Source organism: Neodiprion lecontei, chromosome 7 (assembly GCF_021901455.1).
Source record: "Neodiprion lecontei isolate iyNeoLeco1 chromosome 7, iyNeoLeco1.1, whole genome shotgun sequence".
In the NCBI taxonomy this organism is placed as follows: domain Eukaryota; kingdom Metazoa; phylum Arthropoda; class Insecta; order Hymenoptera; family Diprionidae; genus Neodiprion; species Neodiprion lecontei.
Genome location: NC_060266.1, coordinates 2,247,948 through 2,263,417, shown reverse-complemented (window position 1 = coordinate 2,263,417; position 15,470 = coordinate 2,247,948). Strand labels below are relative to the sequence as shown.

At 42.1% G+C, this 15,470-nt stretch overlaps 2 long non-coding RNA genes across 2 annotated transcripts in view; one reads left to right on the top strand and one right to left on the bottom strand.

The window, feature by feature from the left end:
- The window catches only part of LOC124295276, a 214,209-nt gene that overhangs the window by 147,214 nt on the left and 51,525 nt on the right, over window positions 1-15,470 (top strand). The window lies entirely within an intron of this gene.
- The window catches only part of LOC107220764, a 66,089-nt gene that overhangs the window by 28,111 nt on the left and 22,508 nt on the right, over window positions 1-15,470 (bottom strand). Inside the window, exon 3 of the long non-coding RNA XR_001525611.2 lies at window positions 8,141-8,182. This is a non-coding gene — a long non-coding RNA (uncharacterized LOC107220764). The remainder of the gene's footprint in view (window positions 1-8,140; window positions 8,183-15,470) is intronic.

Genomic DNA, 15,470 nt, shown 5'->3' with positions numbered 1-15,470 from the left:
GCGAGTTTCTCAATTTCGTATCGCGACGTTGTATAAGACTGGTCAAAATCACGATCGAATCTGTTTGAAGTATTTCAAACAGTTCGAGATATTTTGTCGTTATAAGTGGGTGTTACAGAGACCGTAAGCAATCAATTTCGAATTATTTGAATACAGTTCTCAAATCCTTGGAAACATTTTTCGAATTCTCTCAAGTTGTTTCGAGATTAGCTTACAGGATAAGTATCGTGTTGAATTTTGTCAATATTTGTAAACTGTCGAGCCTCTGTCAAAAACTGATCCTGATTGATCTAAATCGATGTTAAAAAATCCGTCTTCATGGTATTTTTGTTTCAAACATCTCGCGGATTTGAAAATATTTTCCACGTTATAAATGAGTTTAAAAAATATCGAGCTGTCGTTAATCATTGCTGTAAAATCTCTTTCAAATCCCGAGAAACTCGTTCAGAATCCTGTGAAGTTGTTTCAAAGATCAGCTAATAGATCAAGTTGTTGATCCATTGTCAAAAACTGATTCTGATCGATCCGAATCGGTCTTAAAAATTCCGTCTTCAAGATCACGCCATGGTTAAACAAGCACCTGAATTTTTCCAGGCTAAAGCGACACCTGCGGTTCGTAAATCAAGGCCAAGATTGAGATTAGGATAAAGTGATTGAGGATTTCGATCGGCTCGCGCGGTCGTCTAGACTCGAGGTTCGCTAAGCGGGGTTTTCCCGGAGCTCGTCGGACGCGGTTCACCCCCCGTAAATCCATCTCGAAGGGCGGACGGGGGGGGATGAGGAAGGGCACGGGGCCCCTCGGCTGCAGCGGCTAATTCTTTCTTTCATAGACGGCGCGCGCCGTCCCCCGTTCGGGGCCCGAGGCATAAAGCGAGCCAGAAATCGAAAGGGAATCGAAAGAGGGGCGCAAGACCCAGGATCACGTCATACCCGGCAGCTGCAGGGCCCTCGCGTACGTCATAGGTGCCCGCGTCTTTGTCTCACGCGTTTTGGCTTCGCCCTCCTAGGCGTTTCACCTATGCGACGAGGCGAGCTAACCCTCAGCCCCCGTCACGATGCTCCCTGCTTAAGGGGAAAAGAAAGGGGGCACGCGCTACCGGCAGATGTTCCGTGACGTGTGCCGCGACGCTTCGCATCGTCACGAGGCAAGGGGGCCCCCCTTTTCCTCCACCTAATGCCCACCCTGCGTACCCTGCGTACCGCACGTTGCGATATCGACGATCGACGCTGGTTCTGAAATTTTTTCCTCAGAGGCGGTAGACGCTTTTTTTTCGATGATTTTCGAATTCGAGGTTAGGTCAGATCGAGTTCAAACCATATCGTCACGTTTGAAGTTAAATCGGGTTGGGTTTCGAGAATATTTCACGTTGGTTCCTCAATTCTGTCATTCAAGACGGTCGACGCATTTTATATTGAATGATTTTCGAATTCGAATTTAGGTCAGTTCGAGTTGGGACCATATTTTCACGTTTCAGGTTAAATTAGATTGGTTTACGAAAATTCTTCAGCCTCATTATGGGTCTGATTCAACAGAATATCGTTGTTAAGATTTCATTCCGATCAAAAGTATCGAATTATCGGTTTTCCGACGACTTTCAGGAAAAACTTTTTTATATACCTAATTACTTAGAAATTGATCGTCGTTTCACAGTGCAATTAAGTACAATAATAATAACAATATTAACAAACTCAGTTCTCCGAGATCTGAAAAATTTCCCAACGCGGAGCCTCCCAGTCTGCGGACAGAGCGATCCCGTTTTGTTTTTTTTTTTTTTTTTTTGGGTCAAGGTATCGGTGAGGCGGTATCTTCACACACACGGTCGCACACATTCGTATTCTGGCGGTTTCTGTCTACACCGCCCCCGTAATTAGCTGCCTCTCGCTCTTCCTTCGTATCATCTAAAAGGATTCCGTCTCCGTCTCCGTCTCTCTTCCTCTCTCTCTCGCATGCTACTTTACGATAAAGAATTAGTATTACGCGTAATGTTGTAACATATACGCGTTCAGGCTCGCACGCTGTTTCTCCAAGTGTTGAAATAACGACATAACCCAGCTAGCAGCGCGAGTGACTGCGTATTAATTTACGAGATATAAAATACGCCTCCCGGATAACGACGAGAAACATAAATTGCCCTCACCGCCTCCTCTTCCAGCGCCTCGACGACGCCCAGAAGATTAATTCGACGCTGGTCAATTTTTTTTTTTTTTTTTTTCACACCCATTTATTGCTCCTTTACCCCTCTTTCAGTTCTCAGATCGCCGATTTCGAAAAATTCATATCGCTAAAAAAAAAAAAAAAACACGTCTCCCGCCGGGAAAATAAAGAAAGCAGCGTTATTTGCGACGCCTCTCGTATCTGAAGTTATACATTTAAAAAGTCACCGTTTCTTTCACACAGAAACCGATCTAATCGTACCACCGTGCAAGGCAAAGATCTTCTTCAAGATTAAGACGACCGGTTACACAGCCGGGGGGTCGGACCGCAACGGTCGTCGCGAGATAGCAAACATCCTGTTAACCGTCTCCTCATTCCTTTCTGCCACCCTCACCTCCCGAGACTGCACAGTCTGTTTCGTTTTTTTTTTTTATAGATGTATGTCATCGCTCCCCTCGACTTAAAATATAAATCAGAAAGTTCTATTCTAGCTCATTCTTCTTCTTTTCTTTATCAAGCCCGACGCGATGCTTCATTTTTTCTCAATCACTACTCGCAGGGATTAGATTTTTAATGGGCATTCGGTCGATACTGCTTCCAGAAACTATGGTTAGGTGATTTTTTAATTCATACCGATTTCTTTTACGATCGTTTGGTATCGGTCTACGTCTTGTGAAATATTTCTCTGAATTTCAGATTTACGTAATATTCAGCTCTGTTGTATAAAACATTGATCTGGATTTTGTTAACGATTCATTTTATCTAGATTTTTCTAGAATATTTTTAAAATCGTTGAAATTAAATTAATAATTCTCTCTAGATCTTAGAAAGTTTTAATTCAATTAAATACGATCTTGAAGTTCAACATCTTCACGATCTCAAAACCGATCTTTTGGTTTAGTCTTTATTTTTCCAAGATTCAATAACCTCATCAATCAGTTTTCAAAACGATCGTTAGATCCAGCCTCGATTTCCAACCGATCTTCGAGCGATTCAAGTCAGTGCGCATAAATCGATCGATTCTCATTAACAATTCCCCGATCATTTCTACCATTATTTACAACATACGATCATCGTGATATCCAAAACCGATTCCCAACCGATCTGCAACCGATTTCACCTCCGAAATATCGTCTAAATTACAATATCCTCATCGGGTATCCGCGTTCGTAAAAATTCTGCGACTCGCATTGCTGGCGCCGGTTTCTCGATCGTACGCACGGACTTCGTCGACTCGGCGTCATACCTGACGTCACACACTGGTTAGGGGCGGCAGATGGGGCGCCCGTGAAGCATGACGCGTTCGTCGACGCTGACGGGGGGGAGCCGTCGTAAGTGTCCGGGCGCACACACGGCGAAGGGGGAAAAACTTGAAGGGGGCTAGTTTCGCCGAGGAAGGTGGGTAGGTACCTGGTGCCGTCGTCGGCGGGGAACGGTGGACGGGGGATCGGACCCCCAAACAGGCCCCATAAGGCACCCAAAGGTAAAATAAAACTCCTGCAAGGGGCGCCGAGCCGCACGCGTCCGCAGCTGCACCACCCGGCACCACACCGGCTCGGCTCGTGCTCCTACTTTTATAGCCCCCCTCCTTCATTCACCCCCCCGACACCCAGAAGACCCAGAAGGCGTACGAGAGGGTAAACGAGAGACGAGACTCGACGCTTACTCATTTTTTTCACAATTTTTCTTGTTTTTTGATTAAATTTTTCGAGCATTTCCTTTTTTTTCATCCAGACGAATGTCACGCGATTTCAGAGATTTAGGATCTGAATGCCTACACATTTGTTATTCAAATCATTTTCATTCCTCGTTTGGTTGTCTATATAAAGCATGATGTTTGGAATCGGTAAATGCAGTTTCTACTTTCCATACTTTTTTTTTTTTTTTACTACATATTTTAATTTCTTAGGTCTATGTTGTATCTACATATTTTGTAATTTTTAACACATGCTCATCCTGGCTCTATGTATGAATATCCGATTGATCGTTGAAATGAAACGATCTTCTCAGGTTTGTTTTTGTTTTCAATTGAGATTGTTAAAGTTTTCAATAATACCGACTGTAATTAAAGCCAGCAATTGATTAATTCATTGAATTCGGTTGGAGGTAAGAAATTCATGTATTAAAATTTTGATAAGTTATGTTTTCATCCTCCTGAATTTTATTGCAATGAAATTTGAAAAATCATAAATCCGAGATCATTTTTGCTTTCGAATCTATTCCTCGTCCAGAGGATAAGAAAAAGGGAAATTCTGTCCGAAAGTTTCATTCTGATCGTCACATTTTCGCTACAATCTAAAAGTGTAACGATATATTTAAACGTCATCTCCGTAATATGATGTAAAATGATAAAAAAATTTCTTTTCGTTGATCAAATCTGAAAATATGACTAACAAAAAAGCCTCGAAACTACGACGGTTACCATTTCATATTCACTTTATTCCATTTACTCGTAGAATTGTTCCATCGATTCTACGATATTTAAAATTCTTACGTTACCCGATGAAAAATTTCAGAGCAGAATTAATATCCACGTAATAACTGACCTAGACACACGAGACGAGGATCAAGCGATTTTAACGAGAGGCTAATAGCCGCGGGCTAATCCTCAAAATTCTATTACAGTCTAATTCGCAAACAGGCGGAGTTTAACGGAGTGGTTTAACCGTTCCGAGACCTCGTCAATAATGGAAGTAGGCTGGCAAAGAAATCGTGGAGCCTTTTCACAGCAATAACAAGCAACGCCTACCAAAGGAGGAAGAATAAAACGAGGATTGTAAATCTCCTTTTCCTAAACACCGGCTACGCTGCTATGAAAATCTCCACCAGACCCGTCAGACTTCCGGTCAATCCGGGCTTTCTCGCAGTTAAACGATCAATTATCCCCTAATGGGCGCCTACGCGATGCACTTTTCGTCCCCTGTCGATAATAATCCAAGAGGTGGTGGAGGAGGATCTATACTTATTGTGCTCGACACTTTTCTTCCCTCATCTTTTCACTCTTATCCTTATTCTTCGCCCTTATTTGCTCTTCTTGTACACCATTGTGTGTTTATATACAAGGCTCTCTCAATTACCGAGCCAATTTGTCAACTTTCAACTATAACATAGGTACGGTACTGTGAAAGTTGTTCCTTTCTCAAATTTTAGGAGCGGAAATGATGGAAGTAAAAGGAGAAGTGAGACGTTAAATCTAACTCAAATTACGTGTATAATATCGTACATACTATCGGGTAAATATACGATATACGATTTATGTACCGTGTATCGATCGCATCGTAAGTTTTTATTGCTTTGAAATATCTAATGTAAGTTTCTACTTTTGTATACAATCGCGTTAATGTAAATTATACGTTATACCGTTGAAACTTTTGTCGTTTTCTTGCGATATGTCGGACGTATTATAAATAATATGAAACATTTCTACCTATATAAGAATTTATACAGTGAACGACGATTCTGATACTTATTTACGGTGGATCTGATATAAGTATTTCAATGTTAATCAAATCTATTCTACTTACGAATAATTTATGCTGACCACCAGATTTCTTTGGTGCTTTTTTTTTTTTTTTTTTTTGCAAGTTACAAATTCTTCAATTTTTCTATCCGTGGAAATTAGAGTTGAAAAGCTTCCCAACTCCGGGTGAAAGTGTAGCTATTTTCTTCTTCTTCTTCTTTTTTTTTTTTTTACTCGACTGTAGAGTGAAAATAAATCCGAAACGAAAACTAAATTAAAGATCATGCAAAAAAGAAAGAGAAAAAGATAAAGATAAAAAAAACAGGGTACAGCCGACAAAAGAGGAAATGATTACTCCAATAAACAAGCGAATCATCGAGACGGAACGTAAATAAAAAATTTTGAAAAAACAACAACGACTTGCCCTCAAGAATAAGATGGGAGGAGACAAAAAATGGTTGTAGCCGGTTTTAAAGAGCCGAAGAATTGCTGCGGGTTCATCGCGTTTTAAAGACAGGTTTCGGTGCCCGTGAATATCCTCGGTGAAGAAGAGAGAGGAACTCAAGGTGTTCGTTCGGACGGGCATTTAAAGGCGGTGATCTAGAGCGTGGGGATCTCGAGGGGCGCCAGATGTCGGGGGGAGGGGGCTTCTTCCACCCACGTGCCGAGGATTGTTGAAAAAGGTCCTAGGTGAATTTTCGGGGCTCCGACAAAAGGCGAAAACGGGGCTCCCCCCCCCTCCCTTTACTCCTAATAACAGATCTAGATGCGGGAAAGTGAAGCATCATTCGACATATGTTGCGGGACCGTTGTTTCTCACCCGCAAAACCCGGCGGCCCCGAGAAAATAATAATCGCGAGGCCCGATGCGAGCGTAGGAAATCCTCTTGTAGTCCCGTTATATCATCGAGAGAGAGGGAGGGAGGGTGGGGGGCGCACGGGCCCCGAAATTGGGCCGGATGCGGAGGGCCCGATGTAATTCCTCGAGGACCCAATATGCCGCTCTCAGCCTTGCTTCTCGACCATTTTTCATCCCCCATTAGATAATGGATCGCCGAAAGAGAAACACTTTTGACACGCGAGCCATGGAAGCGTGAAATCGAGGATCTTATAGCGGTAATAAAAATTGGGTGTAGCGGGGAGGCCTAGATGGATACCTTCTATTATGCGCCCCTTTGATCGTCTTCCGTGTACTTCTAACGGAATTTAATTCACCCTGCCTTTCAACCCCCGCCTCCGTCCGCCTCCCGCACCGCAAACAGTTTTGATACACCGTTTGACGGCCTTTATGGTACGGGAATTGATTATTCAAGGTTGAGGAAGTGATCGCTCGTCATTGGGGACTGAAATTCATTGCCGATTTTAAAGAGAGCGGTGCTTAGTTTTACCGAATTCACGAATCGCCGATTAACTTGACGATGAAACGAAATTCAATTTTCCAGTATTACCGCAGTCTTGTTGTATCGTAAGGTATTGTCGAGATTATTGTCAATTTTTATTCTTTAATCTTTGGCATAAAATAAAAACTTTGACTATTTGTTCGGTAAAAAATGGTTAAAACAACGAATTTCTTTTTCGTCAAAACGAAGGTAAGCATTTTAAAATCAGTCGCGTGTGGGATAATATTTGGCAAAAGATTGATTGAGAAAAAAGAAAAAAGCAAAAATGTCTGATTTTGTAACTTCACCCCCGATGAATCTCGAATCCAATTTCTCTACCGATATCTAGAATAACATTGAAGAATCACTCGTGGTTCGTTTCACGGTTCACATCACACTCCTCGCTCAACACAGATGCAGATATACGAAAGCTGGAGGAAGACTTTAGATCGGCGAAGGGGGTGAGGGGTGACTCGATGCACAGAAGGTGGAGTCGTCGGGTGGTTGATAGATTCTTGGCGTGCATCGGAGGATTAAAAAACTGCAACCGTGCAGATGCAGCGTCGCGATGAATTTTCTGACCTGTTTTCCACCCCCCTCCTCAACCCTCCACCCCCAGCAGACGCCTATCCCCCTCCCTTCGCGCCGCGAGCCCGGATACCTGCACTGATACCGGCACTGCATGCAGCCAGCCTTCGACGATGCACACGTCGTCGGTTGCATACAACGGGGAAAACCACCCCGTCGGGACGCTGACAGTGAGACTTTTATTAGGGAAGGAATCAGCAAGCATGATTATGTACCTTAGAACGCCCCCCGCGACCCTCGCGGCGCTACATTGTCGCCAATCCGCAGTGGCGTAGCCACCGACGCTTTCGATTCTCGAGAGAGATAACCGATATCGCTACATTTTCACCCCCGCTTTATTCGACCGACGATTTTTCGAGTAACTGCATTTTTTTGCCGATCAATTTTTATCCGACATTTCGACAACGTGCAAATCTTTTTTATTCACAAAACATGCGAGATCAAGGCTTCGCAATTTATACGTCAATTATTTCGGAAACTGTCGGACTGTTTTTATTACGGTTGATTTTTTTTTCTAAAATCATACAAAGTTCTTGAAATATGAATATTTTTTACTCACGCGTTAATGTAGTAGTCGACAGTGTCGGTGATTATCTGCTCTCTGAAAAAAAAGAAAGCAAACAAAATTAGTATTAAAATTAGAATTCGCCGGTTCTTCTGAAATTGATCAAAGATTTTTAGGCTAGGAGTAAAAAAAAATATATTCCTTCGGTTGTTTTTTTTTTCTTTTTTAAGAATCGCCAAGCAAATCAAGCTATTTTTATCCGAATTGAACAAATTGAATTTTTTGTAGTATGTTCACTAGAGTTTTGACGCGTTCGATTAAAATCTTGGTGTTTCGATGCCTTTTTTTTGCCTCTTTCACGTTGAGACCGAGTTTCATCGCCGTGTTTTTGAAAATTGATCGACTATGTACGGCCGAGTGTTTGGATGGACAATTTTTCGAAATTTTCCTTGCTCTTTATTTCTCCTTTCGAGCTTTTCCCGCTCCGCGCACAGATGATCAAGAGACGAAGCGAGTCAGAGATAAAGACAGAGAGGAGACCTTCGCCAATGGGCGGCCCAAGGCGATATATTGTCGTCACAATGAATTTCCCTCCTCCTCCTCCTCCTCCTCCTCCTCATCCTCATCCTCTTCCTTCTCTGCCTCCTCTTCTTCCTCCTTCTCTTCACGAGATTGTGCGCTTGCGCTATCCAAAAGTCGAGGATCAGCCTCGCCTCAAGTTCGCGACTTCCGCGTAGCCGCCGCACGACATGCATGAGGGTGCGAAAAAGTTCTTCCCTATCCCCGAACCGTCTTTACACGTGTGCATCATACCCGGACATCTACCGGGTGTACCAATTTTGAAACATCGCAAAGTCCCGGTTTCTTATGAACAACAAAAAACGTGAAAGTTACAATTTTTTTTTTTTTCTCGAATCCATCAATTTTTCCCCCGTAGAAACTCGATCGTTTGGTTAGGTTAGGTTAGGACAACCTCTCAAAGAGTTTGAAAATTTATATTCTCAATTTTTGGAATCTTTAAAATTTTTCGATCAAATAGATCACAATGCACTCAAAGAAGGTAGCAAATAACTGTTTCGCTAGCCGGCGTATCAAAAGCCTGTTTTTCTTACATTTCAGCCCCTAATTTTTTCGGGAATAAAAACTGGGATCACCCGGTGAAGTGGCATCGAAAATTAGTTTCGCCGAACCGCAAGCCTGCAAGGCTTTAATGCTCGATGCTTCGTTCGTCTATGGAAGGGGATGATTTTAAGGGTGCGCATAGTTTTGTCTTAGCCTCCGTAAATCTGCGAGGCGTATTTGCGAAAGTTGGGCAAGCGTCATTAGGCGACCGGTGTGTGGGCTTCGATACGTACGTTAAGTGTAATACACACACGTGGCGCTGCGACAATGACGGATAATTTTGTAACGTCATCGTGTTTCACTTTGCGTTTTGATTTTGGTCATGGAATCTCGAGGAATTGCACGGGGTTAACTTCTCGGGTTTATGGAAAATTGTAGACGCGATAACGCTGTTCGATACCCTCTCTCTCTCCTCTCTCTCTCTCTCTCCTTCTACCTCACCTCCCCTCCACCGCCCCTTCTGTCCGAGACAGTTTAGCAAGTAAGACTTAACAAATAGGTAAAGTTTCGACGCTACCCGACGCCAGAGGCGGATTCGCTTCGCGACCTCACGTCCTCCTCTTTGTTCTCAAGTTTGTGATGTATAAGCCATTCTCCCGCTTCTCTTCTGTTCGAGCTATATCTCCTTGTAGCTACCTACGTAACCAACCCCCCGTCCCCAAAAATTATCATAACGTGAACACAATATCACGATGCAACAACAATCGTAAGCCGAAGTTCTACCCTGTCTGCGATTTTATACCTATTCATTCTTCACGCACCTGTCGAAATTAATCTCAGAAATTGTTTCACCGATTATCAGATGTCGCGTTTTATAATAATTTGGCCAGCGAAAAAGTTTTTCAAACTTTGTCTAATTGTTAACCAAGGTTTTGTAGCCTGTTTCATCTTCTTGGTATCGAGTTCGATCAATCTTGCGGTATATTAAAAAGTTTACACGCTGAATGATTATTTATGATTCTGTTCGACATGCGATAAAAAAAAAATATATAGCTTGGAGGTACAAAAAGAATCGAAAAACAGTTTAAAATGATTGAATTTCGATTTTGAAAAATCTTTGAGATCGATTTCAACATCTTCATTACTTCTTTCTTCTCGTGAATACAATTCTAAATTCAGGTCTGATACGTGTTTTTTGAAAACTGTTGATTATAACCGATGTTTCGTTGAAATTTTTTTCACCGTCCCGGATCGAATCCACGCGAAGGGTGACTTAGTCCATGCGGTGTTTATAAGGTACGTAATGAAAACTTGTAAGCACATACGCAGAGCTCTTTAGGGTATGATCGTATACGTCATAGTTCTTTGTCTACGAAACTGCCATCTGTCGTTCCAGAAGCGTGCTGCGTATTAATCGATTCGTGTGCGTGAAATACGCTCACGTTACACGTACGTACGTACGCGTAATTTACAGGCGCAAGACGTGCGTGTAAAGCTGTAATCTCATACCCACTAAAATCACTCCGATACGATCGAGAGATAAGGGCTGGATATAGGCGAGGAGGTGACCGACGAACCGTTGGAAAGTATCGGAGGTGGATATTGATTTTCATTCTTTACGTTTTATCTATCCGTCATATTTCTCCTCTTCCCCCCCCCCCCCCCCCCCACCATCCCTTTTTGTTTGGCCGATCATTCGGTTCTCAGAGCCGCCCAATATCGTCCAAGATTATATATTGAACGTGGATTACGTAAAAACGCGTGGGAAAATCGTGTCGCTAAGTAAACTCGTTCTATTCGACGTGAATAGAAAGGGCGAAAGGAATTTGGTTAAAAAAAAAAATTCAGCACGACGAAATAATAGTCAATCTAAGTACAAAATTTCTTTCAAAAAAAAAAAATTGTCTGAAATATGACAAGAGGATTGGTGGTAAGATAATTGAAACGAAAAATGATACAAAAAAAAAAAAAAAAGATACAAATTTTGATCGATTACAACAAACTCTGTGACGTAACTTTCTAATCGATTTTGTGTGGGGTAAATTCAAGGGTCAGGGATCGAAGAAAGGTTCGATTAATGTCTTGAAAGAGAAAAAATGAGAGGCGGGGGAGGGGGGAGGGGGGGGGGAGAGGAAACAGGCAAAGAAAAATGAAAAGAATTTGGAAAACGAAACGAAGTAAAATGAACCCTCCTTGCCTTCTTGCAGGGTGAACGATGATTAGATTCTGGCACGTGCCTATTATTGTCCGGCTTAATCTAGGGAAGCGTGTATTGCATGTACGTGTAATATACCAACCTATGCGCAATACTTATATTATACACAAGCGGTATGGAAACCGAGTGGAAGATTTATTCATGCATGCTTCTATACTGCCCGTATATTTTCTTTGTCAAACTTACAAGCGCGTGTGTGGTTATAATGCGTGAGAGGGTGAAAGCTTGAGAAGGGGAGTGAGAAGCGAACCGCATTAGATTTTTCGTTGTCACAAAAATCGAACGGGTTGGGTCAGAAATGAGAGTTGAAAAAGCAGAAACCGTATGAATGTTTTATTTATTTATTTTTTTTTTTTGAATTATAGTATTTATCAACGCTTCAACTTTGATATTCACGTTTCATTCGAATCAACGATTTCGTTTTATTTTTATGAAAGAATCGAGCGACAGCGGAAAATTTTCTAGACACGGAATAATGGAAAAAGGGCGATCTAAGCAGAGCGGTCTATGGAAAATCTCGACGACTCAATTACTACGTTAGATTTGTTTTTTATTGTGCTGGTACGATCGCGTCTCAAAACTGGTCACAGAAATCCGACTCTCCCTCTTTTATTTTTCCCTCAGTCTCGCTCTATGTTCGCTTACAAGTAACGCCCCCATGTTCGATACGACCTGGTTCTACGATCTGTTTCACTCACGATCGGTGTCGAATTTCGGCCTCAGATTCCACCTCGACGTACACTCATTCATCGGAAGATTAACGAGGGGGGAGAAAAAAAAAAAAAAAAAAAAAAAGGAAGAAACTTAGATAGAAGCATCCAGAAACGTGACATTTAATTCCGTTTTGTTTTCAACGATTTATCATTCGGTTCAAATAATCACGAATCTTTTAATATCGAGTATAATAATTTCTACAATCCATTCGTACAACTTATTGCTTTTGAAAAAAAATTTCCGCAGCACAATCCGAACCTCAGATTTATCGATTCGATTTCCGATAAAATTAAAGGTGAAAATTGCAGTTGCTTTGATTCAGTGAAAGTGTTTTGGTTATCCGTTTTACCGTACAATTGTAACGGCTATACCCAGAAATTTTATAGCAAAACGTTCTCATCGTTGTTCATTTTTATACGTTACATTGCCGAGAAGGCGGCCCGTTTCCTTGCAGAAGTCTCGAAGTGTGACTTGGGGGGGAGCAACAAGTGGTTTCTTATGTCGGACAATCTTGAGGAAGTGCCGAGGGGATTTTCGGGGCGGTGGTGCTGGTGCGGCGTTCAACAAGTGTGTTTTCACCAAGTCGACAAATTAGGGAAACTTCCTGTAAGGAAGAGAGATATCCGAGTCCCTTAAGTCGGCAGCCGTCTTCCCGGCGAGCCGTTTCTTCTCCCCTTCTCGGCCCCTTCGAGGGTTGAAACGACGGCAGCTTACAGAGTCAGGCTTTTCCTCTTATTATTCTTTCCCATTCAAGAGACGCTGCCGCGCTGCAGCGTTTGAGAGACGTTTTATCAGCGTCAAATCAGACGGCAAACAGACCGCGAATTACGATCTTACAGCTCGTATAATTTTAATTAACCCTCAGCGACAGCGACGCTGCTTTGCAGATTCGTCGTATCGTTAAATTCCTGCAGGACGCAGCGCGATTAACTCCGTTTATCGCTGCGCGACATCGAGGGGATGAAGCGAGGCGATATTAGAAATGATCGAAAATTTATAACACAGGAAACAACAAGGCAAGTTTTTTCAGGACTGTGTCGATCAACAACGACGGCAAGAATTATTCACTTCAGACCCTTGGAGTAAAATGACGTGCATAGTTTTTCATCGTTTGATTATTTGATTTGTAGAAACAATTTAAAAAGCGAAGAGAACGACAATTTTTACTTGTTTTCTTTTGCCTAAGAATCACGTTTATAAATTAACAAAACCAAGTCCAACGACGAGATTAATCGCCAACGAAGTAGACAAAACAAGGGAAAGAAAAGGGGCGTAAAAAAACTTTTCACTATTCCCTAAATCGACTCTTACGAAACAAAAAAAAAGCAAACGATTTTTTGTAACGAGTACGTTAAACTGCTGCAACAAAATACTAACGAAGTAGGTATAAGGTTCTATTATTCGCGCGTTCTAACAACGTTGAATAATTTATGCCTGTCTACCTCGCTCTCTTTACTCTGCGGAACGACGCAGTCTTGTATTTATAGTGCGTAAAAGTTTTCCCCTTCTTTCAAAAAAACGTGCGCTGGTGATAACAATATCACGTTTTTTTCCGCCCAAGGATTACACAGAGTCTCCACATATTAACACGACCTCGTTAACGCGTGTCTACTTTTTTTCCCCTCTCGTTTTTTTTTTTTTTCTACCTACTTCTTCTAAGCTTAATCCGGTTTTTGTCACTTTTCATGTCTCCTGAAATAGAAGGACCAAATTATTTTTCGCTTCAGCTCTCTGGATAGGATAGATGAGGGGGGGGGGGGAAAAAAAACAATAAAAAATCTAAGGGGTGAAGGGAAAAAATATTCCTAATTCGCGAGCCTTGACCTTGTTTCGCGGTGAGAAAATCTGAAGAAGAAGAAGAAAGAAAAAAAAAAAAAAAACCACCCCTTTGTGCAACAGTGTGAAAGTAAATGTAAAGAAAGACACCCTAACCGACGACAAAGAAGCGTTGTAAGAAAGTGCGAGGGTGGAAACTTGGGGTAGAGTTTCGGTGTGAAGGTGGGGAAAGATTTTCCAACCCTCGAGAACGCGGCCGTTGTCACGGCTAAGAAAGCACTTTATCTCTCGAGGCAGGCCTCAACAGGTTAAGATCCCCACTGATCTGTCTCGGGGGAGTAAAACCACCCTTACCCCAAGATTCGCCCCAAGATTTTCCGGCCGATATACCGCAGGGTTCGGTGTGGGGGAAAATTCCGGAGCTAAGGAAGAAGAAGAAGAAAGCTTTCGCCGCGGGGAGACCTGTTGATAGCTAAGAAGCCACCCTCCCTTCCCTTCCCCTCCCTTCCCTTCTCCGCCCTTCACGGGGTGATGGGAGGGTGTTTTCTTACGCCGTTTCTCGCTGGCCCCGCGACGCGATCGCTTGGACGGAATAAGATATCAACTTGTTGCTCGCTTCCGAGTCCTAAGAGAATTTCTACCGGCCCACGAAACTCGGCGAGAGGGGCGAGGGGGGGGGGGGGGATCCCTCGTATGGTCCTGCACGCTTTCGGTTTTATTATTTAGGCGTGTATATATATATGTGTGTGTGTGTGTGTGTGTGTGTCATGTATAACCGACACGCGAGATTCCTGCCACTTTTCTACCCGAGAATTTCACCCTTTAGGAAAAACAACCCCTTTTATACAACCCCACGATATTACTTAGATAGAATCGTTCGGGTGTCTGTCTATTTTTCGTCTTAAAATTATTCTTCATCGATTTCATACCCGAGTTAAAACGTAGCAATTAGTTTACGAGTTTAAAGAAAGTAAGGTAGGTTCTTTTTCAATGATATTGACGCTAAGAATGTCCGAGATTTTTGCATTTGCCAAGTTTGGACTCAAAGTAGAGTCTGTTTGGAAACTCCTTTGACCCTCCAGAGTGGTAGAGTTCAATTTTCGAGTATTAATAAATTTTGGAATCTTGTATTTATGTCAACTTGAAGGTCCTCTTGTTAAAAGGATCTTTTTACTCGTAAGAACGTTGAATAAATTTATATGGTTTAAATGCGATAGTTAATTTTCAAATGTTATTAAAACTTGTCGAAATGATCATGTAAAAATACTTGAATTTCGCTGTAATGACATATCGATAGAAAATGAGTTACAGGTCCAATGGAGGAGCTGTAGATCGAATAGATTCAAGATAGATGCAATTTTTTACTGAGAGCGTAAAATTAGGGTCTGAGACTTTAATTTTTAGGAGTTAGAGGTTCAACGTAGGCTTTGTTCTTAATTTTTTCTCGGGCAGTTACTCCAGGCTCGATAATATTTTCAGGACTTTGGATCAGGTTAGAGTTATGACTAAGAATTTAAGTGAGGTTCAGACTGTGATTTCGAATTTAAGTTAGGTTCTTGCTACGACTACGAATTGCGGTTAGGTTTCTCTTGGATCTTCGAATTTAGGTTAACTTGA